The sequence below is a fragment of the Bufo bufo genome, chromosome 6 (genome assembly GCF_905171765.1).
Source record: "Bufo bufo chromosome 6, aBufBuf1.1, whole genome shotgun sequence".
Taxonomy (NCBI): Eukaryota; Metazoa; Chordata; class Amphibia; order Anura; family Bufonidae; genus Bufo; species Bufo bufo.
The window spans coordinates 438,380,695-438,405,042 of NC_053394.1; positions in this window are offsets into that span (position 1 = coordinate 438,380,695).

The window sequence follows — 24,348 nt, forward strand, 5'->3', positions numbered from 1 at the left end:
CCTAAACAACTTCATCACCGCCATGAGCCAAGTCTTCGATGACCCCAACCGCTGTGCGACAGCCGAGGCGCGACTACATGGTCTGCGGCAAGGGAGACGATCTGTCGCCGAATACACCGCCGAGTTTCGCCGTTGGGTCACGGACACCACCTGGAACCCAGCGGCACAGAGAAGCCAATTCCGGCGAGGCCTGTCAGAATTAATAAAGGACGAACTCGCCCTTTATTAGTTGAGGCCCCGGACGATCTGGATGACTTTATTCAGTTATGCATCCGGATAGATCAAAGACTCTCCGAAAGGAAGAAAGAAAGACTCTGGTCCTTGGACCACAGACCCACTTACTCCTTCTCTTCCACCGCCCAGCGCGACCCCCAGTCAGTAACTGAACCTATGCAGGTCGACGCTCTACGTAGGTCTCCATCCACAGCTGAGAAGGAGAGAAGGCTGGCCGAAAACCTCTGCCTCTACTGTGGGGAGCCGGGTCATTTTGCCATCAAATGTCCTCATAAGATCCGAAAGACTATTGCCGTCACGGATCTAAAGGAGCAACCACAAACTCCAACCCCGCCAGCAGCCCCTGAAAATAACAACACGGCAGCTCATGGATCCCACTTCATCGTCCCCATCCTCATCGACATTGAGGGGCGACAACTCCCCTGTTCAGCGATGTTAGACTCCGAGGCGGGAGGCAACTTCATGGACCTAACCTTCGCCCGCGAAAAGAACATTCCACTGACAATCAAGGCAGCCCCCGTTGACCTGGAAACCGTCGACGGATCCCCACTCTCCTCGGGGCCGGCCACTCACGAGACCACCGAACTACAACTCCTCATAGAACCAGATCACCGTGAAAAGATCCACTTCTCTCTGATCGCCTCCCCGAAGTTCCCAGTGATCTTGGGCATCCCATGGTTGGCCACCCACAACCCCTCGGTGGACTGGGAAACCCGCTGCATACGATTCACATCCGAGTTCTGCACGCTAAATTGCTCCCACAAACCCGTCCTTCCACCCGAAGACACCACCATCTCAAAACTATCAGTCAAGGATCTGCTACCCCCTCAATACCGCGAGTTCCAGGATGTCTGCGACAAGAAAAACGCAGACAAGCTGCCACCACACCGACCCTACGACTGCCCTATAGAACTGTTGCCCGGGGCCGAAATACCCTTTGGCAGTATCTACTCCCTCTCAGAGCCTGAACTCAAGGCTCTGAAAGAGTACCTGGACGAGGACCTGAGGAAGGGGTTCATCCGGCCCTCCACCTCCCCCGCGGGAGCCCCCTTTTTCTTCGTAGAGAAAAAAGACTCCTCCCTGCGTCCCTGCATAGACTACAGAAAGCTTAATGACATAACCGTAAAAAACCGGTACCCGCTCCCACTGATTTCCGAACTCCTTGAGAGACTCCGGGAAGCGAAGATCTTCACCAAACTCGACCTTCGAGGGGCCTACAACCTCGTCTGAATCCGCCCTGGGGACGAATGGAAGACCGCCTTCCGGACACGTTATGGTCATTTCGAGTACCTGGTCATGCCTTTCGGACTCTGCAATGCTCCCACCACCTTCCAGCAATCATTAACGACGTCCTCAGGGACATGCTGGATCTGTTTGTAGTCGTTTACCTGGACGACATCTTGATCTTCTCTGAAGACCTCGAGCAGCACCGCGAACACGTCCGCAGGGTACTGCAGAGACTCAGACAGAACTCTCTCTATATCAAGCTAGAGAAATGCGAGTTTGAGCGAACCACCACTCAGTTCCTCGGATACATCATCTCCCCAGAGGGCCTAAGTATGGACCCGGGGAAGGTCCAAGCTGTGATGAACTGGCCCGTTCCGAAAAACGAGAAGGAGATACAAAGATTCATTGGCTTCGCCAACTTCTATCGGAAGTTTATCCGGAACTTCTCCAAGGTCATAGCACCAATCACCCAACTCACCAAGAAGGCAGTCCCCTTCTCCTGGACACCCGAGGCCCAGGAGGCCTTCACCAAGTTCAAACTCCTCTTCACTTCTGCCCCAATCCTAATCCACCCGAACCCCGAGCTCCCATTTACAGTCGAAGTGGATGCATCAGACTCTGCGGTGGGGGCAGTTTTGTCACAACGGACAGGGGAGAGGATGCTATTACACCCGTGCGCATATTTCTCCCGCCAGATGTCCCCCTCCGAGAAGAACTATGACATCGGGAACAAAGAACTACTGGCGATCAAGGATGCCTTCTCCGAGTGGAGACACCTGCTGGAGGGAGCCACCAACCCCATAATCGTACTAACTGACCACAAGAACCTCGAGTTCATCCGCAGCGCTAAGAGACTCTCAGCCAGACAGGCCAGATGGAGCCTATTCTTTTCCCGCTTCAACTATCTCATCACCTATCGCCCTGGATCAAAAAACGGCAAGGCTGACGCCCTCTCCAGAATGTTTTCCGAGCCCTCACAGAGTAACCAGGGCCAAAATAACATCTTACCCGAGAGAAGGTTCGTAGGGGCCACCTACTCTAAAGAACTCCTGGGCACAATCAAAGAAGGATACGAAAATGACCCCTTCCTCGCCCACCCCACAGGGAATGTCAGCCTTACGTTTAAGAACGGTCATTGGTTTCATCAGGACCTACAACTATATGTACCAGAAATCGCACGGCTCGAAGTGCTCAAACTCAACCATGACTCCAAGCTGGCCGGCCATTTTGGCACAAGAAAAACCCAGGAGCTTCTCTCCCGCTCCTTCTGGTGGCCAACATACAAGGAGGACATCAAGAGGTACATCTCCTCGTGCGCGGTCTGTGCCCGCAATAAGACTCCTCGTTCCTCCCCCGTGGGTCTGTTACAACCCCTCCCTATTCCCTCCCGCCCCTGGGGCTCGATCTCCATGGACTTTGTGGTAGACCTTCCTCCTTCAAAAGGGATGAACACTATCCTGGTTGTGGTCGACCGTCTCACCAAGATGGCCCATTTCATCCCCTACAAAGGCATACCCACCGCCAAACAGACGGCCGATCTAATTCTCAGAGAGGTCTTCAGGCTGCATGGGATCCCGGACGACGTGGTCTCCGACCGAGGCGTACAATTTGCCTCAAAGTTCTGGAAGAACTTCTGCCTGGCGCTCGGGGTTAAAGTGAACCTATCCTCCGCTTTCCACCCTCAGTCAAACGGGCAGACTGAGAGAACTAATCAGACCCTAGAGCAGTACCTACGCTGTTTCAGCTCCCACCTGCAGGATGACTGGCTTGACCATCTCCCCACGGCCGAGTTCGCCTACAACAATGCTGAGCATAGCTCAACCAAGCACAGTCCCTTCTTTGCTAACACAGGCTCGCACCCGGTGTTCATTCCCCACCTGCCCATCGCCTCCACCCTCCCAGCAGTGGCCGAACGCCTAACAACCCTACAGGAGGCACAAAAGAACATTATAGACAACCTCCAGCTCGCCCAGAGGCGTTTTAAACAGGGAGCAGACAGACGTCGCAAACCCACCCCGGGCTTCCATGTGGTAGACAAGGTGTGGCTGTCCACCTGGAACTGCAGATTGAAGGTCCCCTCCAAAAAGTTGGCCCAAAGATACATGGGTCCGTTTCGGATCACCGCACAAATCAACGAGGTCACGTTCCGGCTCGACCTTCCGGACTCCATTAGGGTGCACCCTGTCTTCCATTGCTCACTCCTCAAGCCATACGTGGAGAACCCCTTTACAGGCCGCCACTCGCCCCCTCCACCGCAAAGATCCTCGACTCCAGGATCCACCGGGGAAGACTACAATACCTAATTGGGTGGGAGGGTTACCCTCCCGAGGATAACTCCTGGGAGCCAGAAGAAAATGTCCACGCCCCCAGACTGGTAAAAGAGTTCCACCAACGGCACCCCGGTAAGCCTACCCCTGCGGTGCCCGGAGGTCAACTTGGAAGGGGGGGAGTGCTGTCGGGATTCGAACCCGTGACCAGCCACATCCCAGGCGGTAGCCCTGCTTACTAGGCTACCGCCCTCTCTGGACATTACTCCCTGAAACCTATTATGTAACCTCAGTCTTGCCAAGCCTTGCTCATCACCCTTGATTCCCCACACCTGGTACTTCCCTATATAAGTCCAGCCCCTTGCACTCTAGCTTGCTGATTATTGAGCTCCTGAGCCTTGATCAAGCTTCTCCTCATCTGCTGCTCCTGCTACTACTGAAAGTCCACTGCTGACCAGGAATTGCCTACCGACTACTCTTCTGCTTGTCCCTACCTACTGAACTGCTACCACCGTTGCCATCCGGATTGTCTGACCACGCTTACTGCCGCCTGCCCTGACCCACCGCCTGCCTACCGACTACGCCTCTGCCAGACTTCCTGCACCTACTACCTGCCTGCGGTCCTTGCCACTGGGCTCCACTCCTACCTCCAGCCAGCGGTCCTCTGACTCAGGTGAGCCTGTAGGACTGTTACAATCACCCTGATCTGCCCACTACCCCAACCATCAGTCTGATCTGCCCACCGCCCCCTACCATCACCCTGATTTACCCACAGCCCCAACCATCACCCCCAGGAACCCACCACCCCCAACCATCAACCCCATCAACTTACCGCCCTTAAATTGTTGTGTATAGATGGAGGGCACACAAAATATCTGGGGCAATGTGGACTGAACAATTAATTTAATTTATTAAATAAAATTAATTTATTAATATATATAAAACCTATTTATACATAGATAAAAAGTCAGCAATCCATACCATAAGGGATAAATATTAAAACCAGAGTCATATATCTGCAGAATAAATATGATACTTCAATAGTTGGTCAACCACTGACGAAGGAACAGTGTTGTTCCGAAACGCGTTTGGTGCACAGCAAGGACCAACAAGGAGCCATTTTATCAAAGCTATACAATAAGGATTCATCGTTTACAAGTTACTTTTTGGGCCGTTTTCTTCTCTTCCAGCACCAGCTTTTTCAGAGACTACTAGTACTAATATCATCACACAGCTGATGGACTGAGTCACGTGATTTACTTTAACACAGGTGGGACGCCACGTAGTGAGAGTAGAACGTGACTCCACGCTGAAAGATCCAACGCCGACTCCTCAGTCCTGCAGTGAAACTCCAATTGTGCAGCCACAACACCCACCGGACCGGTAATGTACACAAAAAATATCTGTGTGTATGTGTCCGCATTATAACAAGTTTCATTTGAGGTCTTGAAGTGGTGTGGATCTGCTGAGCAGGACATCTTCTTTACAGATACGCTGCTTCCTATGAACGATCTGTTCACTTAGAACCAAGTGCAATTATTGGACATTGACCAACTATTGAAGTATCATATTTATTCTGCAGATATATGACTCTGGTTTTAATATTTATCCCTTATGGTATGGATTGCTGACTTTGTAGCTATCTATGTATAAATAGGTTTTATATATATTAATAAATATTTATTGTTCAGTCCACATTGCCCCAGATATTTTGTGTGCCCTCCATCTATACACAACAATTTAATCTTCTTGCTACAACCTGGGGTGGGTTGTGGAGTAAGCACCTATAGATATCCACTCACCAAGTGTAGCCACTACTACTTCTTACCCTTACCGCCCTTACCATCACCCCAATCTACCCACCGCTCCTACCATCACCCCCTTCAACCCACCACCTCCAACCATCACCTTGAACTGCCCACCACCCCCAACCATCACCATAATCAACCCACCGCCCCCTACCATCACCCTAAGCAACCCACCGCCCCCTACCATCACCTACCATCAACCCTCCGCCCCCTACCATCACCCCATCAACCCACCGCCCTCAACCATCACCACCATCAAACCACCGCCCCCAACCATCACCCCCATTAACCCACCGCCCCTACCATTACCTCCAGCAACCCACCTCCCCCAACCATCACCCCCATTAATCTACCACCCTCTACCATCACCCCCAGCAACCCACAGCCACCAACCATCACCCCATCAACCCACCAGCCCAAACCAGCAACCCACTGCCCCCTCCTATCATCTTGATCTACCAACCGCCCCCAACCATCACCCTGATCTGCCCACCACCCCCTACCATCACCCCATCAACCTACCACTCCTACCATCTCCCTCAACAACCCACCACCCTATACCATTACCCAGATCTGCCCATCGCCCCCCCCACCATCACCCCAGCAACCCACCACCCCTACCATCACCCCTATCAACCCACCACCCCCTACCATCACCCTGATAAACCCACCGCCCCCTACCATCACCCTGATCAACCCACCGCCCCTACCATCAACTCACTGCCTCCCCCTATCACCTTGATCTACCCATCGCCCCTTAGCATCAACCCACCACCACCCTGATCTGCCCACCGCCCCAACCATCAGCCTGATCTGCCCACCGCCCCCTACAAACACCCTGATCTACCCACCGCCCCCAACCATCACCCCCAGCAACCCACCGTCCCCTACCATTACCCTCATCAACCCACTGTCCATACCATCACCCTGATCTACCAACTGCCCCCTACCATCACCCGGATCTACCCACCGCCCCTACCATCACCCTGATCTACCAACCGCCCCCTACCATCACCCTGATCTACCAACCGCCCCCTACCATCACCCTGATCTACCAACCGCCCCCTACCATCACCCTGATCTACCCACCGCCTCCTACCATCACTCGGATTTATCCACCGTCCCCTACCATCACCCTGATCTACCCACCGTCCCTTATGCATCACCTGCATCATCCCATCTCCATCTACAATCACCCTAATTAACCCACAACCTGTCACGGCCACGGTTATGGTCGTGACTCCTTGGGAGCCGCATACAGTTGCCCGCGGTTTTGATTGTTGTGTCAACCGCAGCTGAGGCATTATGTAGTTGGCCTCGGTGCGGTTGCCGCGGACAACAGCCTTGTGTGCGGTTCCCGGGGAGTTGTGTGTGGATGCACGTTTGTATGTCTGGTGTGCACTGTGTTTTATGTTTGTGTGCGCACGGACATCATTCCCCGCACTGTGGTTACCCGTGGCAACCTTAGGTGGTATTTTGTACATGTGGTGGCAGTGTCCCGGCCTTCGGGCTGACTCCTTGGACACGTGTGCCACCCATGTCGTTGCTTGCGGCAACGGCCACAGTGTGATCTGTTGGACACTTTTCCTTTTTGTGAGTTTCCCTTCTGTGGTGTGTGTAGGGTTAACTCCCTTCCCAGTGTGTGTGTGATGTCACTGGGTGTGTCCTTCCTTTGGGTGTGGCCACTTTGGGCCTATATAACCTCTCTCTGTGGCAGGGCTCAGGAGGTTGCTTCAGCATGCTTGCTGATAGCAGCCTCCTGTGTTTTTCCATCTGCCTGTGAGAGCCACCACTGTGGTCATAGATTTAAGTTAAGGTTTTATGTTTGCCTATCTCTTTCTGTGTGTGTTGTAGCAAGTTTGTCTGTTGGGATTTTCATATGTCTTTGTGCAGCATAACGGTTCTGGATCCCTGTCTGTTTAGGGATCCAGTCAGCAGGGCTGTGGCAGGTTGGTGAATGTCTGTTCACCTGCCATTTCCGTATTGCTGTTTCTGTTCCCCTTTTCCCAACAGCTTGGCCATTGAGGCTCCTGCTCCTCCGTGTCAAGGAGGAGTAGGTTGCCTTACCCAGCTCCTAGCTCAGGGATCTGCGGAGGGTAAGATAGGGCTCCGAGGTTCCGGCGCATGGGCCCTCCTACCTTAAAGGTCGGCCCATGCAGGTTAGGAGTTAGGGTCAGGGTAGGGACCCTGTAGGAGGTGACCTGCTCCCTGTCCTGTGGCTTCATGGCCGAGTAGCTACTTCAACACCTGGCACCTCACGGCTGAGGGTTTCCCTCATCCTCAGCCGTGACACAACCCCTCCTATCACCCTGATAAACCCACTGCCTCCTACCAGATTACAGATAGAGAAAATAATCCACTGTCTGCCTCCAGATTATATGTAATACAGCAGATTACAGATAGAGGAGATAATCCACTGTCTGCCCCCAGATTATATGTAATTCAGCAGATTATAGATTGAGGAGATAATCCACTCTCTGCCCCCAGATTATATGTAATACAGCAGATTACAGATAGAGGAGATAATCCACTGTCTGCCCCCAGATTATATGTAATTCAGCAGATTATAGATTGAGGAGATAATCCACTCTCTGCCCCCAGATTATATGTAATTCAGCAGATTACAGATAGAGGAGATAATCCACTGTCTGCCCCCAGATTATATGTAATACAGCAGATTACAGATAGAGGAGATAATCCACTGTCTGCCCCCAGATTACATGTAATATAGCAGATTTCAGATAGAGGAGATAATCCACTGTCTGCCCCCAGATTACATGTAATATAGCAGATTACAGATAGAGGAGATAATCCACTGTCTGCCCCCAGATTATATCTAATACAGATTATACACTCACCTAAAGAATTATTAGTGCCCCCATACTAATACGGTGTTGGACCCCCTTTTGCCTTCAGAACTGCCTTAATTCTACGTGGCATTGATTCCACAAGGTGCTGATAGCATTCTTTAGAAATGTTGGCCCATATTGATAGGATAGCATCTTGCAGTTGATGGAGATTTGAGGGATGCACATCCAGGGCACGAAGCTCCCGTTCCACCACATCCCAAAGATGCTCTATTGGGTTGAGATCTGGTGACTGTGGGGCCATTTTAGTACAGTGAACTCATTGTCATGTTCAAGAAACCAATGTGAGATGATTGGAGCTTTGTGACATGGTGCATTATCCTGCTGGAAGTAGCCATCAGAGGATGGAGACATGTTCTCATTCTGTTTACCCCAAATTCGGACTCTACCATTTGAATGTCTCAACAGAAATCGAGACTCATCAGACCAGGCAACATTTTTCCAGTCTTCAACAGTCCAGTTTTGGTGAGCTCGTGCAAATTGTAGCCTCTTTTTCCTATTTGTAGTGGAGAAGAGTGGTACCCGGTGGGGTCTTCTGCTGTTGTAGCCCATCCGCCTCAAGGTTGTGCGTGTTGTGGCTTCACAAATGCTTTTCTGCAGACCTCGGTTGTAACGAGTGGTTATTTCAGTCAACGTTGCTCTTCTATCAGCTTGAATCAGTTGGCCCATTCTCCTCTGACCTCTAGCATCCACAAGGCATTTTTGCCCACAGGACTGCCGCATACTGGATGTTTTTCCCTTTTCACACCATTCTTTGTAAACCCTAGAAATGGTTGTGCGTGAAAATCCCAGTAACTGAGCAGATTGTGAAATACTCAGACCGCCCCGTCTGGCACCAACAACCATGCCACGCTCAAAATGGCTTCAATCACCTTTCTTTCCCATTCTGACATTCAGTTTGGAGTTCAGGAGATTGTCTTGACCAGGAGCACCCCCCTAAATGCATTGAAGCAACTGCCATGTGATTGGTTGACTAGATAATTGCATTAATGAGAAATAGAACAGGTGTTCCTAATAATTCTTTAGGTGAGTGTATGTAATACAGATAGAGGAGATAATCCACTGTCTGCCCCCAGATTATATGTAATACAGCAGATTACAGATAGAGGAGATAATCCACTGTCCGCCCCCAGATTACATGTAATATAGCAGATTACAGATAGAGGAGATAATCCCCTGTCTGCCCCCAGATTATATGTAATACAGCAGATTACAGATAGAGGAGATAATCCACTGTCTGCCCCCAGATTATATGTAATACAGCAGATTACAGATAGAGGAGATAATCCACTGTCTGCCCCCAGATTATATGTAATACAGCAGATTACAGATAGAGGAGATAATCCACTGTCTGCCCCCAGATTGTATGTAATACAGCAGATTACAGATACAGGAGATAATCCACTGTCTGCCCCCAGATTATATGTAATACAGCAGATTACAGATACAGGATATAATCCACTGTCTGCCCCCAGATTATATGTAATACAGCAGATTACAGATAGAGGAGATAATCCACTGTCTGCACCCAGATTATATATAATACAGCAGATTACAGATAGAAACATAGAAACATAGAATGTGTCGGCAAATAAGAACCATGTGGCCCATCTAGTCTGCCCAATATACTGAGTACTATGGATAGCCCCTGGCCCTATCTTATATGAAGGATAGCCTTATGCCTATCCCATGCATGCTTAAACTCCTCCACTGTATTTGCAGCTACCACTTCTGCAGGAAGGCTATTCCATGCATCCACTACTCTCTCAGTAAAGTAATACTTCCTGATATTATTTTTAAACCTTTGCCCCTAATTTAAAACTTTGTCCTCTTGTAGCAGTTTGTCTTCTTGTAAATATGCTCTCCTCTTTTACCTTGTTGATTCCCTTTATGTATTTAGCAGTTTCTCTCATATCCCCTCTGTCTCGTCTTTCTTCCAAGCTATACATGTTAAGGTCCTTTAATCTTTCCTGGTAAGTTTTATCCTGCAATCCATGGACCAGTTTAGTAGCTCTTCTCTGAACTCTCTCTAGAGTATCAATATCCTTCTGGAGATATGGTCTCCAGTACTGAGCACAATACTCCAAATGAGGTCTCACTAGTGCTCTGTAGAGCGGCATGAGCACCTCCCTCTTTCTACTGGTAATGCCTCTCCCTATACACCCAAGCATTCTGCTAGCATCTCCTGCTGCTCTATGACATTGTCTGCTTACCTTTAAGTCTTCTGAAATAATGACCCCTAAATCCCTTTCCTCAGATACTGAGGCTAGGACTGTATCACTGATTTTATATTCTGCTCTTGGGTTTTTACGCCCCAGGTGCATTATTTTGCACTTATCAACATTAAATTTTAGTTGCCATATTTTTGACCATTCCTCTAGTTTTCCTAAGTCCTTTTCCATTTGGTGAATCCCTCCAGGAACGTCAACCCTGTTACAAATCTTTGTGTCATCAGCAAAAAGACACACCTTACCATCGAGGCCTTCTGCAATTTTGCTGATAAAGATATTAAACAATATGGGTCCCAGAACAGATCCCTGAGGTACCCCACTGGTAACAAGACCTTGGTCTGAATATACTCCATTGACTACAACCCTCTGTTGCCTGTCCCTCAGCCACTGCCTAATCCATTCAGCAATATGGGAGTCCAAGCCCAAAGACTGCACTTTATTGATAAGCTTTCTATGTGGGACAGTATCAAAAGCCTTACTAAAGTCTAGATAAGCGATGTCTACTGCACCTCCTCCATCTATTATTTTAGTCACCCAATCAAAAAAATCAATAAGATTAGTTTGACATGATCTCCCTGAAGTAAACCCATGCTGTTTTTCATCTTTCAATCCATGGGATTTTAGATGTTCCACAATCCTCTCCTTAAGTATGGTTTCCATTAATTTCCCCACTATTGATGTCAGGCTTACTGGCCTATAGTTGCCCGATTCCTCCCTACTACCTTTCTTGTGAATGGGCACAAAATTTGCTAATTTCCAATCTTCTGGGACGACTCCTGTTGCCAGTGATTGGTTAAATAAATCTGTTAATGGTTTTGCAAGTTCACCGCTGAGCTCTTTTAATAGCTTTGGGTGTATCCCATCAGGCCCCTGTGACTTATTTGTATTAATTTTAGACAGCTGACTTAGAACCTCTTCCTCTGTAAAGACACATGCATCAAAAGAATCATTAGTCTTCTTTCCTAACTGAGGTCCCTTTCCTTCATTTTCCTTTGTAAAAACTGAACAGAAGTATTCATTGAGGCCGTCAGCAAGTTCTTTATCTTTTTCCATATACCTTCCTTCTTTTGTTTTTAATTTGGTAATTCCTTGTTTTAAGTTTCCTTTTTTCATTTATGTATCTGAAGAATGTCTTATCGCCTTTTTTCCCTGACTGAGCTAATTTCTCTTCTGCCTGTGCTTTGGAAGCTCTTATAACTTGTTTGGCCTCTCTCTGCCTAATCTTATAAATTTGTCTGTCATCCTCGTTTTTTTTTTTTTATAATTCCTAAATGCTATCTTTTTGTTTTTAATGATTTTGGCCACTTCTGCTGAGTACCACAGTGGTCTCTTCCTTTTTTTGCTTTTACTGACAAGCCTAATGCAATTTTCTGTTGCCTTCAATAGTGCCACTTTTAAGTAGTCCCATTTCTCCTGGACTCCAATGAAACTGTTCCAGTCTGATAAGGACTCGTATACCAATAATCTAATTTTAGAAAAGTCAGTTTTTCTAAAATCTAAAACTTTTGTTTTTGTGTGGTGTGACTCAGTCACTGTACTTATAGTAAACCACACTGACTGGTGATCACTAGATCCCAAGCTTTCCCCTACAGTAATATCAGATACCAAATTCCCATTTGTGAAAACTAAATCTAAAATGGCCTCCTTCCGGGTTGGCTCCTCAACTACTTGCTGTAGAGATAATCCCAGTAGGGAATTTAGAATATCTGTACTCCTGGCAGAACTAGCTATTTTGGTTTTCCAGTTTACATCTGGAAGATTGAAGTCTCCCATAATGATAACTTCCCCCTTCAATGTCATTTTAGCTATTTCCTCAACTAGTAGATCATCTAATTCTTTGACTTGGCTAGGTGGTCTATATATCACACCTACACGAGTTACCTTATGATTATCAAGCTGCAAGGTAACCCAAACTGACTCTAAATTGTTCTCGCTAACTTGTATCAAATTAGATTTTATGTTATCTTTCACATACAGGGCCACCCCTCCCCCTTCTTGCCTTCTCTGTCTTTCCTGTATAGAGAGAACCCTGGTATTGATATATCCCAGTCATTACTCCCCTTGAACCACGTCTCAGTAACAGCCACTAAATCTATATTCTCAGATGCCATTATAGCCTCAAGTTCATTGATCTTATTCCCTAGACTGCGAGCATTTGTAGACAAGACTCTGAGCTTGTCATTTCTTAACCTTTGTGCTACTGGCCTCTTCTGGCATTGTTCCGGGGGGCAGTTGGACTGCTGGATTATCACTCTTTTGCCCCCCTTTCCTAGTTTAAATGCTTCTTAGCAAATACCTGGAACTGTTCACCGAGGACATTAGTTTCTTTGAGAGAAAGATGCAAACCATCTTTCTTGTACAGTTCTTTTCCATTCCAACAAGAGCTAACATGAGACACAAAGCCAAACCCTTGGTTCAGACACCATTCACCAAGCCATACATTGAATTCCTTAATGCGCATCTTCCTGTCATGCTGAAGGTTATGCACAGGCAAAACTGCAGAGAATGAAACAGTTGATGCAATCTCCCGTATATAATTTCCAAGTGTGTGAAAAGCTTCTTTCACCTTTGAAACCTCATTGCAAGCCAGATCGTTTGTCCCAAGATGGAGAATAACATCCACTTTCCTTTCCTGCTTTGCTTGCCTAACAATATTAAGGATCTGTCGTCTATCCCTGCTAGCGGTAGCACCAGGGAGACATCTCACAACACCATTCTCCTCAAACTTCACACCTCTTATGATGGAATCGCCCACCAACAGCTGCTTACTATCAGTCCTCACCTTCCCCTTTTTGTCTTTGGCTGCAGTCTTACATACTTTAGGCATGGGAGATGATTGTTTCTCACCCACTGTGCTTGAGCCATCCTCCATGTTGCTCTTGCACTCTGAAAGTGCTGTAAATGAATTATGGAGAGCCACAGACTGTGGGACATGCCTTCTATCCACAACTCTCAGTCTACCAGAACCTACAGTAACCCATCTTCCAATTATAGGGGGCCTCTGTGGCAGTGGCATTGCAATGTTCTCAGCCTGAGTTTGTTTAGTGGTTAATTTAAAAATCTCATATTTCAAAAAGGTAATTTCCTGCTGCATTATGGAGAGCTGTCTACAGATCAGACAGTATCCAAACCTCTGAAGAGTGGAACCTGAAATAAAAGCACAACTATTCCTGCATAGAACCAGGTCTGCCATTGTAAATAGGGGAAAGATTTTAAACAAACAAATCTTACTTGTTTAGATTGTATCCACCTCCAGATTACCTCCTGAGTATCTCCTGAATATCTCCAATGCTCTTGTAGATCAGCTCTTGGTAAGCAGTCTTGGAAAAGCAGCAAGCTATAATTAGCAAGGTAATACTGTGTGGGTATATATACACACCCTCCCACAAAGGCTCCTCCCCCAACAGCAAATTAACACCTTACTTGCCTATGCTCATTTGCAATCAGACAATAGAGATACTGTGTCTAGCAAATTCCTTACCTCTCTTGAAACACAGTGTCTGAGTATTTACCAGAAACACCACTGAAGTTCTGCTACAGTGGAAAAACTCTGAGTTAGACTAAGTTGGTCTCCTGAATAACTCCAATGCTCTTGTAGATCAGCTCTTGGTAAGCAGTCTTGGAAAAGCTGCAGAAAAGATACAGGGGATAATCCACTGTCTGCCCCCAGATTATATGTAATACAGCAGATTACAGATAGAGGAGATAATCCACTGTCTGCCCCCAGATTATATGTAATACAGCAGATTACAGATACAGGAGATAATCCACTGTCTGTCCCAGATTATATGTAATACAGCAGATTATGGGGGACACTTACTGTGGGAGAATTCAGGCACTCGGCTGTGGCGCTGGTTGCTAGGAGGACTCTATGTTTGTATAATGATCCTGTTCTCCAGGTATACGGTAATTATTTACACAGAGACTCCGCCCCCTGAGCGATCCAACGCCACAACCAAAGCCTTAAAGGGTCGGTCTCCTGTATAATCCACCACTATAACCAGAGCCTTGAAGGGTCGGTCTCCTGTATAATCCACAACCAGAACCAGAGCCTTAAAGGGACGGTCTCCTGTATAATCTGCCACCAGAACTAGAGCCTTAAAGGGCCGATATCCTGTATAATCCACCACCAGAACCAGAACCTTAAAGGCCCGGTCTCCTGTATAATCCACCACCAGAACCAGAGCCTTGAAGGGTCGGTCTCCTGTATACTCCATCACCAGAACCAGAGCCTAAAAGGGATGGTCTGCTGTATAATCCACCACCAGAATCAGAGCCTTAAAGGGACGGTCTCCTGTATAATCCACCCCCAGAACCAAAGTCTTAAAGGGCCTGTCTCCTGTGTAATCCACCACCAGAACCAAAGACTTAAAGGGCCAGTCTCCTGTATAATCCACCACCAGAACCAGAGCCTTAAAAGGGACGGTCTCCTGTATAATCCACCACCAGAACCAGAGCCTTAAAGGGACGGTCTCCTGTATAATCCACCACCAGAACCAGAGCCTTAAAGGGACGGTCTCCTGTATAATCCACCACCAGAACCAGAGCCTTAAAGGGACGGTCTCCTGTATAATCCACCACCAGAACCAGAGCCTTAAAGGGACGGTCTCCTGTATAATCCACCACCAGAACCAGAGCCTTAAAGGGCCGGTCTCCTGTATAATCCACCACCAGAACCAGAGCCTTAAAGGGCCGGTCTCCTGTATATTCCACTACCAGAACCAGAACTTTAAAGGGACGTTCTTCTGTGTAATCCACCACCAAAACCAAAGACTTAAAGGGCAGGTCTCCTGTATAATCCACCACCAGAACCAGAGCCTTAAAGGGACGGTCTCCTGTATAATCCACCACCAGAACCAGAGCCTTAAAGTGCCGGTCTCCTGTATAATCCACCACCAGAACCAGAGCCTTAAAAGTGACGGTCTGCTGTATAATCCACCACCAGAACCAAAGCCTTAAATGGACGATCTCCTGTATAATCCACCACCAGAACCAGAGCCTTAAAGTGCCGGTCTCCTGTATAATCCACCACCAGAACCAGAGCCTTAAAGTGCCGGTCTCCTGTATAATCCACCACCAGAACCAGAGCCTTAAAAGTGACGGTCTGCTGTATAATCCACCACCAGAACCAAAGCCTTAAATGGACGATCTCCTGTATAATCCACCACCAGAACCAGAGCCTTAAAGGGCCTATCTCCTGTATAATCCACCACCAGAAGCAGAACCTTAAAGGAACGGTCTCCTGTATAATCCACCACCAGAACCAGAGCCTTGAAGGGTCGGTCTCCTGTATACTCCATCACCAGAACCAGAGCCTTAAAAGTGACGGTCTGCTGTATAATCCACCACCAGAACCAAAGCCTTAAATGGACGATCTCCTGTATAATCCACCACCAGAACCAGAGCCTTAAAGGGCCTATCTCCTGTATAATCCACCACCAGAACCAGAACCTTAAAGGAACGGTCTCCTGTATAATCCACCACCAGAACCAGAGCCTTGAAGGGTCGGTCTCCTGTATACTCCATCACCAGAACCAGAGCCTTAAAGTGCCGGTCTCCTGTATAATCCACCACCAGAACCAGAGCCTTAAAGTGACAGTCTGCTGTATAATCCACCACCAGAACCAAAGCCTTAAAGGGCCTATCTCCTGTATAATCCACCACCAGAACCAGAACCTTAAAGGAACGGTCTCCTGTATAATCCACCACCAGAACCAGAGCCTTGAAGGGTCGGTCTCCTGTATAATCCACCACCAGAACCAGAGCCTTAAAGTGACGGTCTGCTATATAATCCACCACCAGAACCAAAGCCTTAAATTACCGATCTCCTGTATAATCCACCACCAGAACCAGAGCCTTAAAGTGACAGTCTCCTGTATAATCTAAGCACTCACATACGGGCATATGGAACGAAAATCATTAATAAAAACATTTAATAAACATTAGAATGCAATACAATAAAAACTGAAAACAAAAATAAAAATAAAAACCTGGATATTGGAACTCCAGTTGGGGATGTACTCTATATAAAGTGCTTGTGCTTGGGAGCGTATTTCCTAAGAGAATAAACGTCCTGGGAACGATGAATACAACTTCAAACAGGCTGATGCATATGAAACACCATGAATGTGCACAGATAGATACTGAAAAAACCTGCCAGTCAAAGGGACCCACAGCAATAGTTAAATCCAAACAAAGTTCGGTAAATGTGAGGAAGAAACTTTCTACTAAGGTAGGCGACAGGGTGCTCTCCTCCATCTTCTCCCACCTGGCTCAGAACTGCCCCCAGTCCAAACATTGAACATTGAAGCATCTGGGTCTCCGGAGCTGGTGAACTGGTCCGTTCCATTCTAGCTTGGGCCCTGGTCGTCACGGGGTGTGCAGCTGCTGTAGAGGTGGGAACGTAGGCAGAAGTGAGGGGGCCCAAATCGTTGCCCAGAAGGACTTCTGCAGGTAAGATATCCATTATGCCAACTTGTACTACACCGGATCTGGCTCCCCAGTCTACACTGCGTGCAGAATTATTAGGCAAATTAGTATTTTGACCACATCATCCTCTTTATGCATGTTGTCTTACTCCAAGCTGTATAGGCTCGAAAGCCTACTACCAATTAAGCATATTAGGTGATGTGCATCTCTGTAATGAGAAGGGGTGTGGTCTAATGACATCAACACCCTATATCAGGTGTGCATAATTATTAGGCAACTTCCTTTCCTTTGGCAAAATGGGTCAAAAGAAGGACTTGACAGGCTCAGAAAAGTCAAAAATAGTGAGATATCTTGCAGAGGGATGCAGCACTCTTAAAATTGCAAAGCTTCTGAAGCGTGATCATCGAACAATCAAGCGTTTCATTCAAAATAGTCAACAGGGTCGCAAGAAGCGTGTGGAAAAACCAAGGCGCAAAATAACTGCCCATGAACTGAGAAAAGTCAAGCGTGCAGCTGCCAAGATGCCACTTGCCACCAGTTTGGCCATATTTCAGAGCTGCAACATCACTGGAGTGCCCAAAAGCACAAGGTGTGCAATACTCAGAGACATGGCCAAGGTAAGAAAGGCTGAAAGACGACCACCACTGAACAAGACACACAAGCTGAAACGTCAAGACTGGGCCAAGAAATATCTCAAGACTGATTTTTCTAAGGTTTTATGGACTGATGAAATGAGAGTGAGTCTTGATGGGCCAGATGGATGGGCCCGTGGCTGGATTGGTAAAGGGCAGAGAGCTCCAGTCCGACTCAGACGCCAGCAAGGTGGAGGTGGAGTACTGGTTTGGGCTGGTATCATCAAAGATGAGCTTGTGGGGCCTTTTCGGGTTGAGGATGGAGTAAAGCTCAACTCCCAGTCCTACTGCCAGTTTCTGGAAGACACCTTCTTCAAGCAGTGGTACAGGAAGAAGTCTGCATCCTTCAAGAAAAACATGATTTTCATGCAGGACAATGCTCCATCACACGAGTCCAAGTACTCCACAGCGTGGCTGGCAAGAAAGGGTATAAAAGAAGAAAATCTAATGACATGGCCTCCTTGTTCACCTGATCTGAACCCCATTGAGAACCTGTGGTCCATCATCAAATGTGAGATTTACAAGGAGGGAAAACAATACACCTCTCTGAACAGTGTCTGGGAGGCTGTGGTTGCTGCTGCACGCAATGTTGATGGTGAACAGATCAAAACACTGACAGAATCCATGGATGGCAGGCTTTTGAGTGTCCTTGCAAAGAAAGGTGGCTATATTGGTCACTGATTTGTTTTTGTTTTGTTTTTGAATGTCAGAAATGTATATTTGTGAATGTTGAGATGTTATATTGGTTTCACTGGTAAAAATCAATAATTGAAATGGGTATATATTTGTTTTTTGTTAAGTTGCCTAATAATTATGCACAGTAATAGTCACCTGCACACACAGATATCCCCCTAAAATAGCTAAAACTAAAAACAAACTAAAAACTACTTCCAAAAATATTCAGCTTTGATATTAATGAGTTTTTTGGGTTCATTGAGAACATGGTTGTTGTTCAATAATAAAATTAATCCTCAAAAATACAACTTGCCTAATAATTCTGCACTCCCTGTAGGTAAACACGGGAGGTAGGCAGGCGAAATATGGCTCCCTCAGCCACTCAAACAACTACAGGTTAGCCCGTACACTTATGGGCTGGAACCAAGTGCTTCTGTACCAGTGTAATGGTCGCCCCAGTGTCCCGTAGTCCTTGGGCGACCTGTCCGTCAAGTTTGACCTCTGCTGCTGTCTATTATCCCCGGAATCAGCATTATTGGGATTGACCTCGTACAATACCCCCAGATATTCCTCAGGGTGAGTGTCAGTGTCCACGCAGTGAACAGGCGGGGTATGGGATGCAGCAGGGGTGGACACAGGGGATGAGTTGTTCCAGGAAGATCGGGAAGCACTAAAATGGCAATTGGCCACTAGGTGTCCTGGTTCGTGGCATCGGCGACATTTCACCTTGGAATACTCTGAACTATTCCTGGAAGGACCAGCAAAACGAGGGGAGCTGGGTGGAACAGGGGCCCTAAACTCCGGTCGTGGAGCGGGTCTGGATACAATGAGTACCTGGGCATCGGCTCGAGGATTAGGTCGGGATATTGCTGGGTCCAGTCGCCTGGAATCCGAAAACTCATCGGCCAGGCGTGCCACTCTTGTGAGGGTGTGGGGACGTCGGTCTCTTACCCAGTATTTTATATATGTTTTTTTATAAATAATCTTTATTATTTTTCACACAAATTATCCTTTACATTATAAACCCATTTACAATATTATTCAATCAAACATTTTATTTTTCCCATCCCCACCCAACCTCCCTTTAGCCTCATCAGAAAGGAATAGAGGGAGAACGCCGAGAAGGAAAAAAATAAAAAATAAATTAATTAATTAATAATAATAATAAATAAAAGGAAACCTAAATTATACCTTCCTCTCCTCCTCCCCCAGCACCTCCCTCCCCCCGGGCCCCACCTCTCCCCCCCCCCGACGCCACTCACTCCATCTACTTCTTCTATTGCCTATCAAATATCTATTTTTTACTGCGGGAACCAATGCTGTATTGTTCACACTTAACCATAGAAACCTAGAATGTGTCGGCAGATAAGAACCATTTTGCCCATCTAGTCTGCCCAATATACTGAGTACTATGGATAGCCTCTGGCCCTATCTTATATGAAGGATGGCCTTATGCCTATCCCATGCATGCTTAAACCCCTTCACTGTATTTGCAGCTACCACTTCTGCAGGAAGGCTATTCCATGCATCCACTACTCTCTCAGTAAAGTAATACTTCCTGATATTACTTTTAAACCTTTGCCCCTCTAATTTAAAACTATGTCCTATTGTAGCAGTTTTTCTTCTTTTAAATCTTCTCTCCTCTTTCACCTTGTTGATTCCCTTTATGTATTTAGCAGTTTCTCTCATCTCCCCTCTGTCTCGTCTTTCTTCCAAGCTATACATGTTAAGGTCCTTTAATATTTCCTGGTAAGTTTTATCCTGCAATCCATGTACTAGTTTAGTAGCTCTTCTCTGAACTCTCTCCAAAGTATCAGTATCCTTCTGGAGATATGGCCTCCAGTACTGTGCACAATACTCCAGATGAGGTCTCACTAGTGTTCTGTAGAGCGGCATGAGCGCCTCCCTCTGTCTACTGGTAATGCCTCTTGCTATACACCCAAGCATTCTGCTAGCATCTCCTGCTGCTCTATGACATTGTCTGCCTACCTTTAAGTCTTCTGAAATAATGACCCCTAAATCCCTTTCCTCAGATACTGAGGTTAGGACTGTATCACTGATTTTATATTCTGCTCTTGGGTTTTTTACGCCCCAGGTGCATTATCTTGCACTTATCAACATTAAATTTTAGTTGCCAGATTTTTGACCATTCCTCTAGTTTTCCTAAATCCTTTTCCATTTGGTGTATTCCTCCAGGAACATCAACCCTGTTACAAATCTTTGTGTCATCAGCAAAAAGACACACCTTACCATCGAGGCCTTCTGCACTTTCGCTGATAGATATTAAACAATATGGGTCCCAGAACAGATACCTGAGGTACCCCACTGGTAACAAGACCTTGGTCTGAATATACTCCATTGACTACAACCCTCTGTTGTCTGTCCCTCAGCCACTGCCTAATTCATTCAACAATATGGGAGTCCAAGCCCAAAGACTGCACTTTATTGATAAGCCTTCTATGTGGGACAGTATCAAAAGTCTTACTAAAGTCCAGATAAGCGATGTCTACGGCACCTCCTCCATCTATTATTTTAATCACCCAATCAAAAACATCAATAAGATTCATTTGACATGATCTCCCTGAAGTAAACCCATGATGTTTTTCATCTTTCAATCCATGGGATTTTAGATGTTCCACAATCCTCTCCTTAAGTATGGTTTCCATTAATTTCCCCACTATTGATGTCAGGCTTACTGGCCTATAGTTGCCCAATTCCTCCCTACTACCTTTCTTGTGAATGGCCACAACATTTGCTTATTTCCAATCTTCTGGGACGACTCCTGTTGCCAGTGATTGGTTAAATAAATCTGTTAATGGTTTTGCAAGTTCACCGCTGAGCTCTTTTTTTTTTTTTTTTTTTTTTTTTTTTTTTTTTTTTTATTCTTTTTTTTTTTTTTTCACTTCAGACTTCAACCTCCTAGGGTGTACACTTATACGCTCATGTTCCGTTTACCAGCCCATTAGCGTCTCTAAGCAGGTTTCGCATCATTAGTGTAGTTATTTTTTCTTACTTTATTTTTCTCTTACCCCAATATGTGAAAATCTTTTATTATTATATCTTTTTTTTTTTTTTTTTTTTTTTTTTTTTTTTTTTTTTTTTTTGGGGTTTAAGGTATTACTCCTTCCTTTTTTTTTTTTTTTTTGTTAGTGATCTCAGGTAGGATGATTCTTCACTTCCTTTACCTTATCCCCATTCCTCCCTCCCCCCCCCCCCATCACCCCCCCCTCCCCCCTATCTCACCAAAAAACAATCCAGAATACTTTCTCCTGATGCCTACTTCTCTGTTTCGCTTTATCTTTAGGTCTCAGCCCTTAATTTTTCGGCATAACTCCAGGATCTCTTAAACATCCTCCAGTTTTCCCACTTTTTATCTTGGACTATATCATTGCCTTCCACTCCTACTCTCAATTCTTCCATTCTGTAAGTTTCTTCCACGGAGTCTATCCACTCCCAAATGTGGGGGCAGTCTACTTCCTGCCAATTTCTCGGTATTATTCTTTTGGCAGCATTTAATAGATGTGGGACCAGGGTTTTTTTATATTTTTTGATTTTTTCCCCACCCCCATGAAACAATACTACCCACGGGTCTAGCTTAATTTTTTCTTTTATGATCTCTTCTATGCATCCCAATATTTTTTTCCAGAATTCTTCCACCTTAGGGCATTTCCACCACAGGTGTGCCATAGTTCCTAGGGATCCGCATCCCCTCCAACACTCTCCCGTTTGTCCTTCTTTGAATTTAGATAGTTTATCTGGGGTCATGTACCATCCAGTCATACATTTATAGCTCATCTCAGCTGTACGGCTGTCTACTGCCGATGAATGGACCAGTGTCAGCATTTTTTCTATTGTGATCCTATCTCGCTTTGATCCAAGTTCCCTCTCCCATTTTTTAACAAAAGGAGGGATCATCCGCTCGTCCACCTTTAACAGGATCTTATATAATTTTGAGATCGTTCCCTTAACCTTTTCCGATCTGCATAATTTTTCTAGATCGGTTAGCTGCTCCCCTGACCTCAGTGGATGCGGCAGTCTTTGTATAAAGTGGGCTAGCTGATGGTATCTCCATTCGTCAATTTCCAAAAAACAATTTTTCCCCTTTAATTCTTGTAGTGTTATAATGTGCCCATCTTTTATTACCTCCCTTAATTGAGTGGTGTCATTTTTTATCCAATTTCCACCAATCTGTGTTTTGCCCGGTGCAAAATAATCATTATTTTTTAGTGCCAGTAATGGTGAGTTAAATTCCTTTTCTATTTTTTTATATTTAATACCCCAAATTTTTAGTGCATTTTTAGTTATCTCGTGAGAATTCTTATCTAGTATCCTATATTGAGGTGGGTTCCATATAATCTTGTCCAAGCTGGCTTTTGCCATTTCGTTTTCGATATTAACCCATCTTTTTTCCTTACTGGCCCTAGCCCATTCCACCACCCTCGACAGAACCACTGCCTCATAGTATGTTTTAATGTCTGGTACTGCTAGTCCCCCCTTACTTTTGGGTTGTCTTAGGATTTGGAGAGATACTCTATGTTTCTTATTTCTCCATATGAAGTTCATAATCTGTTTTTTAAGAGCTGAGAATAGTGTTCCGGGTAAACTTATGGGTATCATCTGGAACTTATATGTAATCTTTGGTAGGATTACCATTTTGCAAAAGTTTATTCGTCCTATCCAGGATATTGGTCTATTTTTTATCCTCCCAATTTCCTCCCTAATTTCATTTAGCAAAGGAATATAATTTTTCTCATACATTTTTTTTATTGATGGGATAAGGAGAATACCAAGGTACTTAAGTGCTTTTACCCAGGAGAAGCAGTATTTCTGTTTCAAATCCCTTTCCTCTCGTCCGTTGACGTTGATACTCAGGATCTCAGTTTTAGCTACATTAATTTTAAAATTTGATAATTCTCCATATGACGTGCATAAGTCTAATAATTTTGGAATTGATGTTTTAGGGTCTGACAAATAGAAGAGGACGTCATCAGCAAATGCTGAGAGTTTATGTTCGTCCTCCCCTATTTTGACTCCTCTTATGTCGGGGCACTTACGTATCCTGGCCAATAATGGCTCCAGGGAGAGCACAAACAGGAGTGGAGACAGGGGGCATCCCTGTCTAGTTCCGTTTTTCATTAGCAATTCTTGGGATAGGCTTCCATTTATTTTTATTTTTGCCCTTGGTTCCTGATACAAGGTTGTTATCCACTTCCTCATCCTTTGGCCAAACCCCATTTCATCCAGGGTACGCAGCATGAATCCCCAGTCTACTCTGTCAAATGCCTTCTCCGCATCTATCGACAAGAGCAGACTGGGGATTCCAGTTATTTTCATTTTTTGCATTATTAATACCGCTCTGACTCCATTATCCCTCCCCTCTCTTCCCTGGATGAATCCCGTCTGGTCTGGGTGTACCAACTTTACCATTTCCTGTTCTACTCTCTCGGCCAAGACCTTTGCAAATAGTTTTACATCTGTATTTAACAAAGATATTGGTCGATACCCTGAGCAGTCCCCTTTATCCTTCCCCTCCTTGGGGATAACTGTTATGCTAGCCTCTAAGGCCTCCCGGCTAAAAAAGAAATCTTCACCCAGCCCATTAAAATATTGGCACAATTTTGGTAGGAGGATCTCCTTACACTTTTTATAATACAGGTTGGTGAAACCGTCGGGTCCCGGACTTTTACCTGATGCTGTACTCGCTAATGCAGAATTAATCTCTTTTTCCGATATTGGTCTATCCATTATCTCCGATTCGCTTCTATTTATTTTTGGCAGTCCTGCTTCCCTTAGGAAATTTACCGTTTTCTTTATTTTTTCTCCCTCCTGTCCTTTCCTTTGTTCCACCGCATACAGTCTCTCATAATATAGCCTAAAGGTCTCCGCGATTTCCTTTGTTGTATGTAAAATCTCTCCTTTTTCGTTTTTGATTTTATCTATGTAGTTTTTTGATTTCTTTTTCTGCACCATTCTTGCTA